At 38.3% G+C, this 16785-nt stretch overlaps 1 protein-coding gene across 2 annotated transcripts in view; it reads right to left on the bottom strand.

Annotated features, from left to right (window-relative positions):
• The window catches only part of LOC129771352 (uncharacterized), a 59309-nt gene that overhangs the window by 19459 nt on the left and 23065 nt on the right, over nt 1–16785 (bottom strand). The gene's annotated exons all lie outside the window — the stretch shown is intronic.

Below are 16785 nucleotides of genomic sequence, written 5' to 3'. Positions count from 1 at the left end.
ATTAGTAGTTACTGTTTTGAGCACATAATTATTGTTTGACTCTGCGCTACGAAAATATGCCTTGGCCGACACCTTCATACGACTCAGCACTTGTACTTTAGTGCAACATATTTGCTAATCGATCATCAGCTAATCATCAGAAACGTATTTATGGTTTCAAAGTCTTGAGTCTACATAGTCCCATAGCTTATAGAAGTCTCTTATTAGAAAGGATTCTAAAGTAGATCATAGACTTTTTATGAATCTACTGTATATTCATTGAAAAAGTTGTATGTTCAGGAGCGACCTTTGAAAACTAAACTTACCCCATTATCCCGCGGATTGTCTGTAATGTTTATGCGTGTCCAATTCGATCTCTTGACTTCATGGGGCGCACACCTACTTTCATTTCCAAACAGGAGACAAGTCGTTTGCCCATCCTTCCGGTGGTTTTTATATTCCAAACAGAGTTTCCAGTGCTGGGTAAAAAACTTGCTGCTTCGTTCTCAACTACGTAATCACTTATAATGTATGTTCCTTTTATCAGCGGGCATTTAATACGTGGAACAAATAGTGTCAAATAAAACGCGAACGGTCCTTCCTTGAGTTCACATATATTGGAGTAATATAAATCGGTCATGAATGGTGTACAGTTCGCGAGATTCAAATCATCACATTTCGTTATCGAAATAAAAACATCATATCCGGTAGGAAAGTTCTCGTCATAGATGGACTCACCACTGACCATGGTATTCGTACGATTGTACTGCGTTATGCGGAAATCCGGAATTCTATTCGGAAGGTTTTTATACGCGGTGCATTGGCCTATTCGATGAATAATAAGACGTTTCTTTGTGTCTTCCGATAAACCAAATGTTTTCAGCATTGTTTGCATACTGTTTGCCTTTATCATACAGATATTTAATGCTAATGCGAATAGGTATAGCAATTGCAGCTCCATTGCGACGTTGAATCCGAACTAATGACGAACTGAGTCGTGAACTGAATCCATCATTCGGTCTGATGAGAACATTTAGTTTCGCTAACCTAATGTTCGATATCTAATTTGTTTGTCCAACATTTTCACATAGTTAAATGTAATTTCGAAATTATGTTCACGCCGCTCCAATAGTTTACAACGAATTTCATGCAACTTCATGAAATTGTCGATCACGATTAGAGAACATTTTGATTTCGTTGGTTAAGCGCCAGACTGGTTCATGTTCTAGTTCTCGGTTTTATTGTTTTTGAGTGATAGAAACGTTTCATGTCAAAAACGGATAACAATATCGAAAAACTCGCTAACCTGACTTGATTCTATCATCGGTTAGGTGATTATACAAAGAATATGTATTACCTAATGGTTGTAGGATAGAGCACCCTTCCTCTATTTAGGGGTGAAAGTAGTGATAATATTGTCAATTGTCAGTTTTGCTATTCAATCTACACCTCGTCTTCGCCAGGACAGCTGAACCACAAGATACATATTGATAGCCATCCGTTGTCCGTTGTATTAGAACTGAAATTTATTTTTGAAATTGTTTCACCATCGTTGTAACAAGGTGAGAGGCATATGAACTTTGAAGCCAATCAATCAATTGAATTAACGCTATTGAATTTCAATTAAACATGCAGTTGATGAAAGAACAGTGCAGTATTGGACAACACATTTGCAACCAATTATGCATAATAATAAACTGTGTATAAGTTATCTATCTATCTATACATATACAAATGGATTTCTGTCTGTCTGTCTGTCTGGTTCTTATGGACTCGGAAAATACTGAACCGATCAACATGTAAATTGGTATGTAAGGGTTTTTGAGGCCGGGGAAGGTTTTCGTGATAGTATGAGAACCCTCCCCCCTCTCTAAGGGGGGGCTGCCATACAAATTAAACACAAATTTTTGCATTATTCGAGAATCAATCAAACAAATGAAACCAAATTTTGCATGTGAAGGTTTTAGGGTGCAATAAATGTTTTTACGGTGGTTAGATACTCCTCTCCTCTCTCTTAGGGAGAGCTGCCATACAAATGAAACACAAATTTCTGCATAACTCGAAAACTAATCAAGCAAATGAAACCAAATAAGGCATATTGAGGTTTAAGGGTGCAATAAATGTTTCTATGGTGGTTAGACTCTCCACCCCCCTCTCTAAGGGGCGGCTGTCATACAAATGAAACACAAGTTTCTGCATTACTCGAGAATTAATCAAGCAATGAAACCAAATTTGGCATGTGGAGGTTTAAGGGTGCAATAAATGTTTTTACGGTGGTTAGATACTCCTCCCCTCTCTATTAGGAAGGGCTGCCATACAAATGAAACACAAATTTCTGCATTACTCGAGAATTAATCAAGCAAATGAAACCAAATTTGGCATGTGGAGGGTTTAGAGCGCAATAAATGTGTTCACGGTGGTTACACACTCAACTCCATTCTCTAAGGGGGACTGCCATACAAATGACCAATAAACTTGCTCATAGTAAAAAAGGTGGATGTTTGTAGGTATTGATAACAAAACACAAATTTTGGGCGGGACGAAGTTTGCCGGGTCAGCTAGTTATTGATAAATCAAAATAAAACAATTGCTAATATTTAGTACCAGTGCACAATGGTCCAGGAGATGCCTTTAAGTGGAAATTAGCATTTAGAGCTCGACAGCTATGCTCTAGACAAAAACGGTCTTAGACAAAGTTGTTACTCATAATAGAGCGCTCGTTTTTATGTTGTCAAAAATAGGGTGACCAACATTGTCGATGAAATAAAAAATCTAACTTCCTTATCTTTATGGATAGAGGTAAACATAGTTCGACAATGTTGTAGCTCCAATTATTTGAGACATCTTTGTAAAACAAAGTTTTTCTCTATCTCTTGAAATAACCGATATAGCGCCTTTTTCTAGGTTACGTTAGGGTCACCATGAAAAAAAAAAATTGTTTTTGCTCTAACTTTTATGTTTCAAATTTTACATGCAAACTATCTTCGAAAGACTTTTAGAATTTACTAATACAAACATTTTGAGATGCAGAACTTGTCAATACCTCGACTTCACTCAAAGTTATTGATATTTTTTAACAAAAAACACGCCCTTTTCATTTGTTTGTCATTCTTTCTGGGGCAAACATAGAAAAATGTTTGTTGGTGGAATTTGAAAGTAAAAATTTCACTCTATATAATAGGTGATTTTTGAACTATGTTATTTTTTGTTTGAGTAAATTAAAATTGAAATCATGAGTTTTTGGGTAGAAAACCATAAATAACTTTGAGTAGGATTAAGATATCGACAAGTTCTGCATTGCAAAATAAGCTAACAAAATCAAGATAGAAAAAACCTTTGTTCTACAAAGTTGTTTAAAATAACTGGGGCTACAACATTGTTAAGCTATGTTTATCTCTATCTATAAAATCTAACTTTCTTAGATTTTTCTTTTCATTGACAATTTTGGTCACCCTATTTTTGATAACATAAAAATGAGCGCTCTATCATATGTAACAACTTTGTCTGAGACAGTTTTTGTCTAAACAATAAATATCTCCCACAAAGTTGTTTTTAGCGCCTTCTATCTGAGTTGCATTAGGGTAACTATGAAAAAACGGGTTTTTGTACTCTAACTTTTATATTTGAAATTCTACATCAAAATGGTCTTCGTACGACTTTTAGTGCTTATCAATACCAATATTTTGCGATGCAGAACATGTCAATACCTTAATCCTGCTCAAAGTTATTGATGGGTTTTCATCCAAAAACTCATGATTTCAATTTTAGTTTACTCAAACACAAAAAATAACATAGTTTTGAAAATCACATATTATATAGAGTGAAATCTGTTTTTTCAAATTCCGTTAACAAACATTTTTTTATGTTTACCCCAGAATGAATGACAAACGAATGAAAAGAGCGTGTTTTTTGGGAAGAAATATTAATAACTTTGAGTAAAGTTGAGATATTGACAAGTTCTGTATCGAAAAATGTTTGTATTTGTAAGCTCTAAAAGTCTTTCGAAGACAGTTTGCGTGTAAAATTTGAAATATAAAAGTTAGATCAAAAATACAATTCTTTTTATGGTGACCCTAACGTAAATTAGAAAAAAAGCGCTATATCGGTTATTTTAAGAGATAGAGGAAAACTTTGTTCTACAAAGATATCTCAAATAATTGGAGCTACAACATTGTCGAACTATGTTTACCTCTATCTATAAAGATAAGAAAGTTAGATTTTTTATTTCATCGACAATTTTGGTCACCCTATTTTTGACAACATAAAAACGAGCGCTCTATCATGAGTAACAACTTTGTTTAAGGCAGTTTTTTTCTAGAGAATAACTGTCAAGCTCTGAATGCTAATTTCCACTTAAATGCATCTCCTGGACAATTGTGCAGTGTCAATCAGGTTTATTTGAATATAACATTCAATATCGCTCTGTGCCTAGGAGCACGGGCGGTAGTATGACGTAGAACAGTGATTGTTGGTGTCGAGGCGATCTGGCGCCGTGGTAACATCCATACCTCTCACGCAGAGATCACGAGTTCAATTCTCACTCCAGACATTCTTCCAAAAATGGAAGTAAAAAGTGACGAACCAGCCGAAATGTGTTAAAAGTCACTATAATAGAGAAAAAAAAGTGATTGTTGGAAACAATTGCTTCTGGATTGATTTTTGGATTTGGATTAGACACTCTTAAGTGACATTTTTGGGAAGTTTATACCCGCAGAAATGTTGCCCTAAAAGGATTTTTAGACATTTGATTGCTTTGGAAAGTTACATTCAAAAGTATGAATGCACATCCAGGGGTATAGCATTGCTGTACGAATTTTTAAACGCGTTTTTCTCGAAATCTTGTTTTTCCCACTGGTGGTATCGATATCTCAGAATCTACTTGACTGATTTGGCTGAAATTTTTCATCAGCATGTAGAAATAAATTATCTAAGGTGTATCTCAAGTCGTTTTCTGATATCTCAATATTTCGATTTTTTATGGGTTTCTGAATAGCGATTTTACATGAAAAATAACTATTTTTAACAAAAATGACCGCAATTTTGGCAATTTTTTGAATTTTGAAGAACCCCTATGTAATACTTTAGGTATTGTCCTCAAACATCAAAATATTCAATGGAATTTGTTCTGCGACATCCCATTGCTTTAGAACCGATACCACCAGCAAAGTACCGATTTTTAGACATTATCTACGCATCCAACTGTCAATAGCGTAGTAATCATTATTCGTGCACTCAAAAAATGGAAAACACATCTTCAAACATACCTTAAACAATAACCAAAATACCCGAACACTTCACTGTATTCCTAACATCCGATAAAAATCATGAAAATCCAACATTTTTGGACATTCCAGACAGGGGTCCCCTAATACTCCAAGTGGTGGCCCAGAAAAGAACCGTTTGTTATATGAGCTATATTGTCCATTTTCGGAGCATTGCCGGTGGGTTTCATCAGGTGACTTTTGTTTGTGAAATTTGTGTGACTCCTGTTGAAAACTGGTCTGAGCTAAGCTCTGCTTATCCATAAAGAACGGAGATGGGAATGGACAGGTGGATTTGGGGAAGTGCAACTGGGTGAGCAATTATAAAGGGCGAACACGAAATTATTGTGACACATTCAACAGGGCATAACTTTTTTACCATTGGGTAAAAATCAACCAAATTTTGCACACTTTCTCATTGATGTGTATTGTCTACATGCTGTCAAACTCGAAGTCGTGTTTTTCGATTCAACGAAAATAGAGGTGAACCAACGCGAGTCGAGAGAACAAATTATTTCCAAACACCTAGAATTTCCTGACCTGTCGCACCGGCAGTTGGGAAAAATGTTGAACATTCACCATTCAACCGTTTCCAGAGTGTTGAAGCGGTTCCAGGAGCGGTTGACGTTGGACCACGGCAAAGGAGCTGGAAGAAAACCGGAACCGGAGAACAAAAAGACGGAGGGAAAGGTGAAGCGGATGATTAAAGCAAATCCCAACGTCTCAAGCCGTGATTTGGCTAAAAAGATCGGCATGTCGCAGAGCTACGTCCAGAATGCAAAGAAGAGAGCTGGACTACATACATACAAGGTACAGAACTTCCCAAACCGCGATGAGCGGCAACACGACGGCATTGATGGCTAAAACTCGGGCACGGAAGCTCTACGAGAAGATGCTGACAAAATATGGCTGCTGTGTGATGGACGACGAAACGTATATAAAAGCCGATTTTAAGCAAATTCCGGGGTTGGAGTTTTTCACCGGTAAGAGCAAGTTCGATGTGGACGACAAATTTAAGAAGAAGAAAATGTCGAAGTTCGCCTCCAAATATCTCGTTTGGCAGGCCATCTGCTCTTGCGGACTGAGGAATGAGCCTTTCGTGACAAAGGCACAGTAAATGGCGAGATCTACAAATCTGAGTGCCTCGAGAAGCGCCTTTTGCCGTTCTTGCAGCAGCACGCTATTTTGCCTAGATTTGGCATCATGCCACTATTCTAAAAGTGTCCTGGAGTGGTATGAGGCCAATTCTGTCCATTTTGTTCCAAAGCACATGAACCCGCCAAACTGTCCAGAGCTGCGCCCGGTGGAGCAGTACTGGGCAATAATGAAGCGGGAACTTCGGAAGAGCAAGGAGATAGTCAAAGACGAGAAGGACATGTTAAGAAAATGGAAAAAACTGAGAAATTGGTACCGGATGACACTGTAAAGACTTTGAAGGAGGGCATCAAGCGAAAATGCGTTCAATTTTACACTCAAGGCTCCATCGATTAACTTTTCTTTTGATTTTGGAAGTAAATATATGTATAAAACTACCCTAAAATTTTGGTTTGCTTCTAAACATTATAAGAAAATTGGCATGACATTTTCGGTGTCGCAATAATTTCGTGTTCGCCCTTTATGTCTCCCTCTTAGACAGATATATTTGTGGAACACAAGTTTAGAATCGCATGTAGTTAAGATGTGATGAACTGGTATGCGTTAGTGTAGAACTACTTAATCGGTAGTAAGTTTAGTTATATCATTGTAAAACTTTTTACATGACTAAACAACGGACTTGATAGCTTAATATCCTTCTCTCCAATTACATAAATTTTTAGTAACAAAACCATCGTGATGAAGGCAATGCACGTCTTGATTGCCAAATGAAATCTTTATCAACGGTTAACACATTAAGATCTGCCAAGTTGTGGGCCGATAATGATCGGACTTCTTGGAAAACTACTTGCTAAATTTGATTTGAACGAGACGTAAAATTCGAGGACCGAGGACCGTCGTGGCGATTAACTTGATAACCTGGTTTGAGCGATAGATCCCTATAGGTCTGTTTCGTTAATTGTAACGATAGTGATAAAGATATTCCATTCCGGAGATTCGGTTGACAAGTTCATTACTGTGGTGTGGCTAGTATTGGACCAGTTTAGCGGAGTACAAAATATTGTTTTTTTTTTGGGCAAAAGGATGTTATTATACGGACCACAGTCACTTCGATTTTATTAGTTGGATCAACATCGTTAGCAGAAAAAACATTCCTATATCGTTAAATTGGCTCAACCGTAGTCTTTTTTTGCCACTAACGAGGATCAACGGATTGGCCGGTCTACAACGGCAAATTTCATCACTTTGGAATAATTTAAACTACGATTCATAACTTAATGAGACCGTTAGCCATTTTTTCACATCCCAAAATAAATGCGATAGAGCGAATAGGAACCTCTGCTATGACTATGAAACCTTCAGTGAAATTGGTTGTTCGTGGTCGTCTGGCTCTCTTACCAACAGTTATCTAGAAGGGAAAACGGAAAGAAAAACGACCAGAATCGGAGAAAAGATAGGACAAAATAATTTTACCGCATGACAACGCCAGACGACATATTTTAAAGGGCGCTTCTCCACTGGCCCAACAACAACAACCAATCAACACACAAAATGTCTTCGCCACGTTGCCCGTTGACGAAATAGAAGCGGACACAGCTAACGGGGGCACACCGTTCATTTTCCAAGGGAATCCCCGGCGCAAAAATGTGACCACTCCCAAAGTTCAAGGACAAGCCCCTCCGGTGATACCCCCTGTTAGCATGCCTAAAAAATCGAGTGCAGCGGACAAGCAAAATCAGGTTCCTCCTGGTTTCCGTGGGAATAATTCACCTTCGAATGGCCCAGCACTCGAGGGGACATCAAAAACCCCAACTGTCTCTGTTATTCCGTCCAGTTCAACTTCCCAATCGGGATTTATAAAGTTGTCTGACCTTTTGGACCAAATCTTCAAGTGTTTTAATGTTTCCGACTCCATCAGAACCCTTGTCATCTCAATGCTTCCAGTATTAAAGACAATTTTGCAACAATTGATGCAAACATGGCCCCTCCTTGCAATGATTATCTCTCTTGATGTCTAATTTAGATAGAGAGGTCGGAGATATCACTGTATTTCAGTGGAATTGTCGTAGTCTTATCCCTAAATTGGATACATTCAAATTTTTAATTCATAAGTTCAATTGTGATGTTTTTGCTCTGTCCGAAACTTGGCTTTCTTCGCGAGATGATATCTCTTTCCACGATTTTAATATTATACGCTTGGACCGTGATGATAGATACGGAGGGGTGCTTTTGGGGATCAATAAGTGCCACTCATTTTTTAGAATTGACCTTCCACCTATTGGAGAGATCGAAGCTGTTGCTTGTCATGCAAACATCAGAGGCAAAGACCTCTGTATTGTCAGCTTGTATTGGCCTCCGAGAGCTGCGGTTAGCCGCAAACAACTTGATGACATGTGCTCACTCCTTCCTGAGCCACGATTGATCTTGGGAGACTTCAACTCTCACGGAACTGCCTGGGGGGAACAGTACGACGACAATCGTTCATTGTTGATATATGACCTTTGTAACAGCTTCAATATGACCGTTTTGAACACTGGGGAAACAACACGTGTACCTAAACCTCCTGCTAACCCAAGTGCTCTTGACCTCTCGCTTTGCTCGAATTCACTATCGTTAGATTGCAAGTGGAATGTAATCCAGAACCCCAACGGTAGTGATCACTTGCCAATCAAAATTTCCATCACCATTGGGTCGAATTCTTCTGAATCTATAAACATGGCATATGACCTCACAAGACACATTGACTGGAAAAAATATGCGGACGCGATTGCTCTAGCCATCAATTCCAGAGATGGTTTACCTCCATTGGAGGAGTATAACTTCCTTTCTCGTTTGATCTATGACAGCGCGGTTCGCGCTCAAACGAAACCCATCCCAGGTTCCACCATTTCCCGAAGGCCTCCCAATCTATGGTGGGATAGCCAATGTTCCAAGCTTTATGTAGAAAAATCGAATGCATTTAAAGCTTTTCGGAAACGTGGAACCCCTGAAAATTTTCAAACGTATTTAGCCCTTGAAGATCAATTTAAAAACTTAATCAAAGGGAAAAAACGTGCTTATTGGCGAAATTTCGTGGGAGGTTTGTCACGAGAAACGTCAATGAAAAAATTATGGAAAGTGGCTCGAAACATGAGAAATCGCTCTTCAACGAATGAAAGCGAAGAATATTCACATCGATGGATTTTTAATTTTGCACGGAAGGTTTGTCCTGATTCCGCTCCTGTGCAAAAAATTGTTCGAGATATACCACAATATAGGTGCGATCTTGATTCCGAGTTTTCGATGGTAGAATTCTCTCTTGCTCTCCTTTCATGTAACAATTCTGCTCCGGGATCGGATAGAATTAAGTTCAACTTGCTGAAAAACCTCCCTGATGTGGCGAAACATCGCTTGTTGAATTTATTCAATCGGTTTCTGGAGAATAATATTGTTCCAGATGATTGGAGACAAGTACGAGTTATAGCTATTCAAAAACCCGGAAAACCCGCGTCCGACTTCAATTCGTACCGCCCAATAGCAATGCTGTCTTGTATACGGAAATTGTTGGAGAAAATGATCTTGTTTCGCCTTGATCGATGGGTTGAAACGAATGGCCTACTCTCAGATACACAATATGGGTTCCGCAGGGGCAAGGGGACGAATGATTGTCTTGCGTTGCTTTCTTCAGAAATTCAAATGGCTTACGCCGAAAAAAAACAAATGGCTTCAGTATTCTTGGACATAAAGGGGGCCTTCGATTCTGTTTCAATAGAGGTTTTGTCGGACAAATTTCACTCTCGGGGTCTGCCGCCTCTATTGAATAATATGTTATATAACTTGCTTTGTGAGAAACATTTGAACTTTTCTCACGGAGATTCGGCAGTAAGTCGGGTCTCTTACATGGGCCTCCCCCAGGGCTCATGTTTAAGCCCCCTTTTGTACAACTTCTATGTAAGCGACATCGACAATTGTCTTACACAAAATTGCAGCCTAAGACAACTTGCAGATGATGGAGTGATGTCTGTCGTAGGATCAAATGAATCCGACCTGCAAGGACCTTGAACAATTTTTCAGCCTGGGCCATTGGTCTAGGGATCGAATTCTCCACGGAGAAAACAGAGATGGTGGTTTTTTCTAGGAAGCATAGACCAGCAAAACCAAAGCTTCAACTTTTGGGTAAACCGATCACTCATGCTATGTCATTCAAGTATCTTGGGGTCTGGTTCGACTCCAAATGTACTTGGGGGGCCCATATTAGGTATCTGAGTAAAAAATGCCAACAAAGAATAAACTTTCTCCGTACAATTACCGGCACCTGGTGGGGAGCCCACCCAGAAGATCTTATAATGTTGTATCGAACAACTATTCTCTCAGTGATGGAGTATGGCAGTTTCTGTTTTCAATCAGCTGCCAAAACACATCTCATTAAACTCGAGCGAATTCAGTATCTTTGTCTCCGTATCGCGTTGGGATGTATGCCCTCAACGCATACCATGAGTCTCGAGGTTTTGGCAGGCCTACTCCCACTAAAAGATCGCTTCAATTTATTATCTCTTCGGTTCTTCATCCGGTGTAAGGTCATGAACCCATTGGTGATCGGAAATTTTGAGCAGCTGATCGAGCTAAATTTTCACTCCGGATTCATGAGTTCATATCATGAATTCATCTCCATGCAGGTTGATCCTTCTTCGTATATTCCCAACCGTGTTTGTTTCCCTGACTACATCAATTCCTCTGTGCATTTTGATCTGTCCATGAAGCAAGATATCCATGGATATTCAGATTACCAACGATCGAGGATCGCTCCAACGATCTTCGATTAAAAGTATGGGGGTATCAATTGTGATAATATGTACTTTACTGATGGGTCCACTATAAACGAGTCCACAGGATTTGGAGTGTTCAACGAATTTTTTAGCACCTCACACAGTCTTCAGAATCCTTGCTCAGTATATATTGCTGAATTGGCAGCAATTCATTGGGCGCTGGACAGCGTCGCCTCACGACCTGTTGAACACTATTACATTGTAACGGATAGTCTTAGCTCTGTCGAAGCTATCCGTTCAGTGAGGCCGGAAAAGCACTCGCCGTACTTCCTTGAGAGAATACGAGAAATTTTGAGTGCTTTATCCAGACGCTGTTATGTCATTACCTTTATCTGGGTCCCTTCACATTGCTCCATTCCGGGTAATGAGAGGGCTGACTCATTAGCAAAGGTAGGTGCAATTGAAGGCGATATTTATCAGCGTCAAATCGCCTTCAATGAATTTTATTCTTTAGTCCGCAAAAATACCATCGCTAACTGGCAACGCAAGTGGAATGAAGATGAATTGGGCCGGTGGTTTCACTCGATTATCCCTAAGGTTAGCCTCAAACCGTGGTTCAAAAGTCTGGACTTGAGTCGGGACTTTATTCGCACCTTCTCCCGACTCATGTCCAATCACTGTTCGTTAGATGCACTACTCTTCCGTTTCAATCTTGCCAGCAGCAATCTCTGCGTTTGTGGCCAAGGTTATCACGACATCGAGCACATTGTTTGGTCGTGCGAGGTGTATCTGGTCGCCAGATCGAATTTAAAAAACTCCCTTCGGGCCCGAGGAAGACAGCCCAATGTGTCGGTGAGAGATGTGTTGGCTCGGCTAGACCTTGATTACATGTCCCATATATATGTTTTCCTTAAAGCTATAGATCTTCGTGTGTGATTGCCCCTACATCCTTATACCCTCCTTTCCTTCCTTTGCGGGTAATTCGTCCCCTTGCTATAAATAGTAGAATAAGTTGAAATGTAAATACACTATAAATATACGAATAGATTTATAAATTGAGTGTTCATCAACATTGTTACAATTTCCTTATATCCCATCCTTCTCCTAAAAATATGTCACCCTCCTAAACTCGAGTACACCGCGAGTAATCGGTTTTCCACCTTACTAACCATAGATGTAAGAAAATTGTTTATATATATATAGTTTTAAAATTATATTTAAGAATTCGGCTCCTTTAAACTTAAGTAACTGAGCCTGTAAAAATAAACGAATTAAAAAAAAAAAAAACGCCAGACGACATGTTCATGGATCTGTGAAAAATTATCTAGAACTAGTGAATTTGCGAAGTTTCTTCCTTACCCGTCTTTTTGTTTCGAAAGAAAGCCTTTCTATAAAAAATATGAAATTGTCCGGGATAGTTTTTTTCGGTGCAGATGAGCAGACGAAACGTCATAACACCGTATGCCATATCGCTGGCGTTGGTATCTCCGTTACCTCCTGTATGTTCGAAGTGAGATAATGGTTGCGAATGAAGGAAGCTGCCATCGGAGAATTCATTTCGCACGCGTCAACAAGCGGAGTTGCCACCGACTAAATTATAATTGAAACAGGCGACTGCATCGGAATCCAAAGCAGCTGGTGCAATACCTCGTTTGAAATCAACTCGATAGGGAGAACGACTTTCGTGAGTCATGAAAGAAGCAAAGGCCACCAGCATCAGACTATAACAAATGTTTCTCTTAAATATTTGTATTAACACGTTGACACATTAACACATTTGTCTTGCTGCGCTTTCCATTCACCCCGCATCGAGAGCGTTTGCACAATATCAGTGTCGGTCCCAGCTCCCAAAGATACTTATGATATAAATATAAAGCCGAAAAAAGGCAGAAATTCGACTAAAGTAATCACATTTTGTAAAACATTCGAAAACAAACCGCATATATTTTTATTCTCTTATTTTGTAACTGTCAGTCCCAGTCAGTCAGCGCTTTCCTATCAAAAAACTCAACGCCCCTAGGGAGCTCAACGTGTCAAATTTCCATTGAGCAACTCCATGATAATGTAGTCTTTCAAATATTCAACTCAATCTGTCAAAAATATACAAGATTCGACAATTTGGGCGCAGAAACGTCTGTATTATATACCGCATTCGTGCCCTAATTTCCATCAATATAAACAAGTTGTTTTGCATCTATTTGTTTGTTTTGATGATCAATAAAATTATAGAGGAGGAGATACCAACAAAACAAAAAAGGAGAAATATAATCACAAAATATCCGATTTGGTTTAATCAAAACATAAAGAAACTAAAAAATAAAAAACAGAAGGCAAATAAAATTTATAAGAAATACAAATTTCAAGCTAATCTCGAAAAATATCTGAACATTTGTGAACAGCTCAACTCAACTGTTAAAAGCGCTTTTGAAGATTACAGCTTAAAAACAGAGTCGGATATAAAATCTAACCCGAAAAGTTTCTTTAATTACCTAAAAACAAAACTAAAAAGCAATGGTTTTCCATCACGCATGCACCTTGACGATACCGTGGGGAACGACCCAGAAAAAATTTGCAACCTCTTTGCAACATTTTTCAAGAAGTGTATATTGTAACAGCTGAAGAGGACCGAGATCGTGACTTCTTTGCATTTCTTCCAGAATTTCCATGTGATGTTGGAGTCAGAAAACTAACTTACATTGCAATTTTTGACGCATTAAATAAGCTTGATGTCTCTAAAGGGCCAGGTCCTGACGGAAGTCCACCGGTTCTTATAAAAAAAAATTGGCATCTGAATTAACTCATCCACTTTTATGACTTTTCAATGAGCCATTGGAATCAGAAAGGTTTCCGAAAATATGGAAAAACCCTTTTCTTGTTCCAATATTCAAATCCGGTAATAGATCCGATGTAGGAAATTATCGTGGAGTAGCAATTATTTCTTGCATTCCAAAACTATTTGAAGCCATAATAAACCAAAAACTTTTTCAACAACTAAAGACACGAATTACGAATAAGCAACACGGTTTTTTCAAAGGACGATCAACAACAACAAATTTGCTGGAATTTGTCACATTCACTTTGAATGCAATGGATAATGGTAATCAAGTTGAAGCTCTATACACTGACTTTGGTAAGGCTTTCGATCGTGTTGATATACCCTTACTCCTTCTTAAACTTCAAAAAATAGGGATAGAAGTCAAGCTATTGAAATGGCTAGAATCATATTTGACTGACCGCACCCAAATGGTAAGATTTAATGGGGAAATTTCAAAACCAATATTTGTTACATCCGGAGTTCCTCAAGGCTCTCATTTGGGGCCACTTTTGTTCATTTTATTTGTTAATGACGTTTGCGTTTTTCTTAACAGTGTTAAGGCACTTATCTACGCAGATGATATGAAACTGTATATGGAAATAAAGAATGAAGAAGACTCTCAAACATTCAAAAATGAAGTTGACATAGTTTATAATTGGTGCACTATGAGTTTATTACAGCTCAATGTTAGGAAATGCACTTTGATTACTTTTACAAGAAGAAGAACACCATTGAACAATGGTGTTATACTGGGTAATCAACCCATCAGTAGATGTCAACGAGTAAGAGATTTAGGTGTGATCTTAGATTCGAAACTAACCTTCGTGGATCATTATAATACAATCATCCATAGAGCAAATAATATGTTGAGCTTCATTAAACGCTTTAGTTACCATTTCCACGATCCGTACACAATAAAAACATTGTATATTACATACGTCAGGTCAATTCTCGAATACTGTAGTATTGTATGGTCCCCCTACATAACTTCACACAAAGACAGAATTGAATCTGTACAAAAACAATTTTTGTTATTTGCACTTCGTAAACTAGGCTGGTCCTCATACAGGGTGGGCCATTTAAAGTGGAAGCATCTGGCAACCCCATAACTTTTGACAGAGATGTCAGATTAACAAATGTCATACCGCGTTGGAAGCGTAATTTCAGTACAATTTTAACCATGGAACAATACACACCTAAACAACGCGCTGAAATTGTTCAGCTGTACATTCAAAATAACTTCTCAATTGTGTTAACTAAACTTGCGTGGAAAAATAAAAATAAAGTTAAAACATCGCCTGGAGACAACACTATACGTCGATTATATGCCAAATTTATATCGTGTGGTAGTGTTGGTAATGCCAGTCATCTGTCCAGACAACGACCAAGACGTTTCGACGAGAATATTGATGCCGTTCGAGCCAGTGTTGCAGAGACTCCATCGACATCAGGTCGCCATCGATTATGACTGGCCACCGAGATCACCTGATTTGACGCCTACTGACTTTTTTTTATGGGGATATTTAAAATCCAAGGTATACACTGGTAAAACAAGGACCCTGGCTGCGCTGAAAGACAATATCCGACAAGAAATTGCTGCCATATCGGCCGAAACATTGGGCAAAGTGATGGAAAATGCCGAAAAAAGGGCACATTGCGGTCAAGGCCAGAGGCGGTCATTTACGAGATATCATAATAAAAAAGTAGTTAGAACAAATATCCTTGGACCAAAATAAATGAATTTAAAAAAAAAATTTAAAATTCCACTTCTTTACTTTGCTATTGCAAAAACAAATCCTTCCACTTTAAATGGCCCACCCTGTATCATCTACCTCCATATGAAGCACGCTGTATGCTAATCAATATTAAAAGCCTAAAAGAACGTCGGAACTCTGCCATGATTCTATTTATTATTGATATCATATCACAACGAGTGGACTCAGAAAAAAATATTAGGAAACCTGAATTTTTACGCACCGATTAGGAACCTGAGAAACCCTAACATTTTTTACATAGATTATCGAAGAACGAATTATGCCAAATATAGTCCTATTAATCGTATGATGAGCCTCTGTAACGAACACAGTGAAACAATTGATGTAACCATGTCAAGATCAATGCTCAAAGACTATCTGAATAGCATAAGATATCGTTAAATTTCATTGTAATATTTGGGCAGCATATTTAGTCTACGCTGGTTTGACGAAATAAATAAATAAAAAAATTGATTCTGTAACTTGTTAAAATCGTCTTTTAAATTAAACGAATAAATTATCCAGCCAGCTCTCTTTAGATTTTTAGTTTTAAGTAAGTAGTTTTAAGTAGTATTAAGAATGTATCGGTCTACAATTTAGATTGACGACAATAAAAAAAAAAATAAAAATAAAATTCACCGCTGCCGAAGACCATCGGAAACATCGCATGGAGATGCGATCAACAAAGCAGCAGCAGAGAATGTGTTCTTGTGCGGAGCAGTCAGTACGAAATCGTCCACCATAGTATCAACAATTAATGTTAAATATTGTATCGGGTGTTATATGTAATATATGTGATATTGTGATATTGTGAAATGTAAAAATAGTAATTGTAAATAAATAAATATGTGTGCAATGGATTAAATGTTGTGTTCTACCAACGTGATGTGTTTTAATCAATGAAGAAAATCATCGATGTTTGTGCTGGTTGTTATCGTCTAATGTTTGCTGTTGGCACTGTGTAAAGCGCAGTTTGTGTTATTTGTTCGCCGGCGGCTATTTGTGGTGGGAAAAAGGATTTCCCCAACAGTGTTGGGTGCTGGAAAATTAGTGAGCTGTCGAAGTGGGCCAGCCACCCAACACTTAGATTTCAAGAACGTGCGATAAAAATAGAACACATCTAATTAGTTTAATAG

Source organism: Toxorhynchites rutilus, chromosome 2, assembly GCF_029784135.1.
Source record: "Toxorhynchites rutilus septentrionalis strain SRP chromosome 2, ASM2978413v1, whole genome shotgun sequence".
NCBI classification, from domain to species: domain Eukaryota; kingdom Metazoa; phylum Arthropoda; class Insecta; order Diptera; family Culicidae; genus Toxorhynchites; species Toxorhynchites rutilus.
This window is presented reverse-complemented; position numbering and strand designations above follow the sequence as displayed.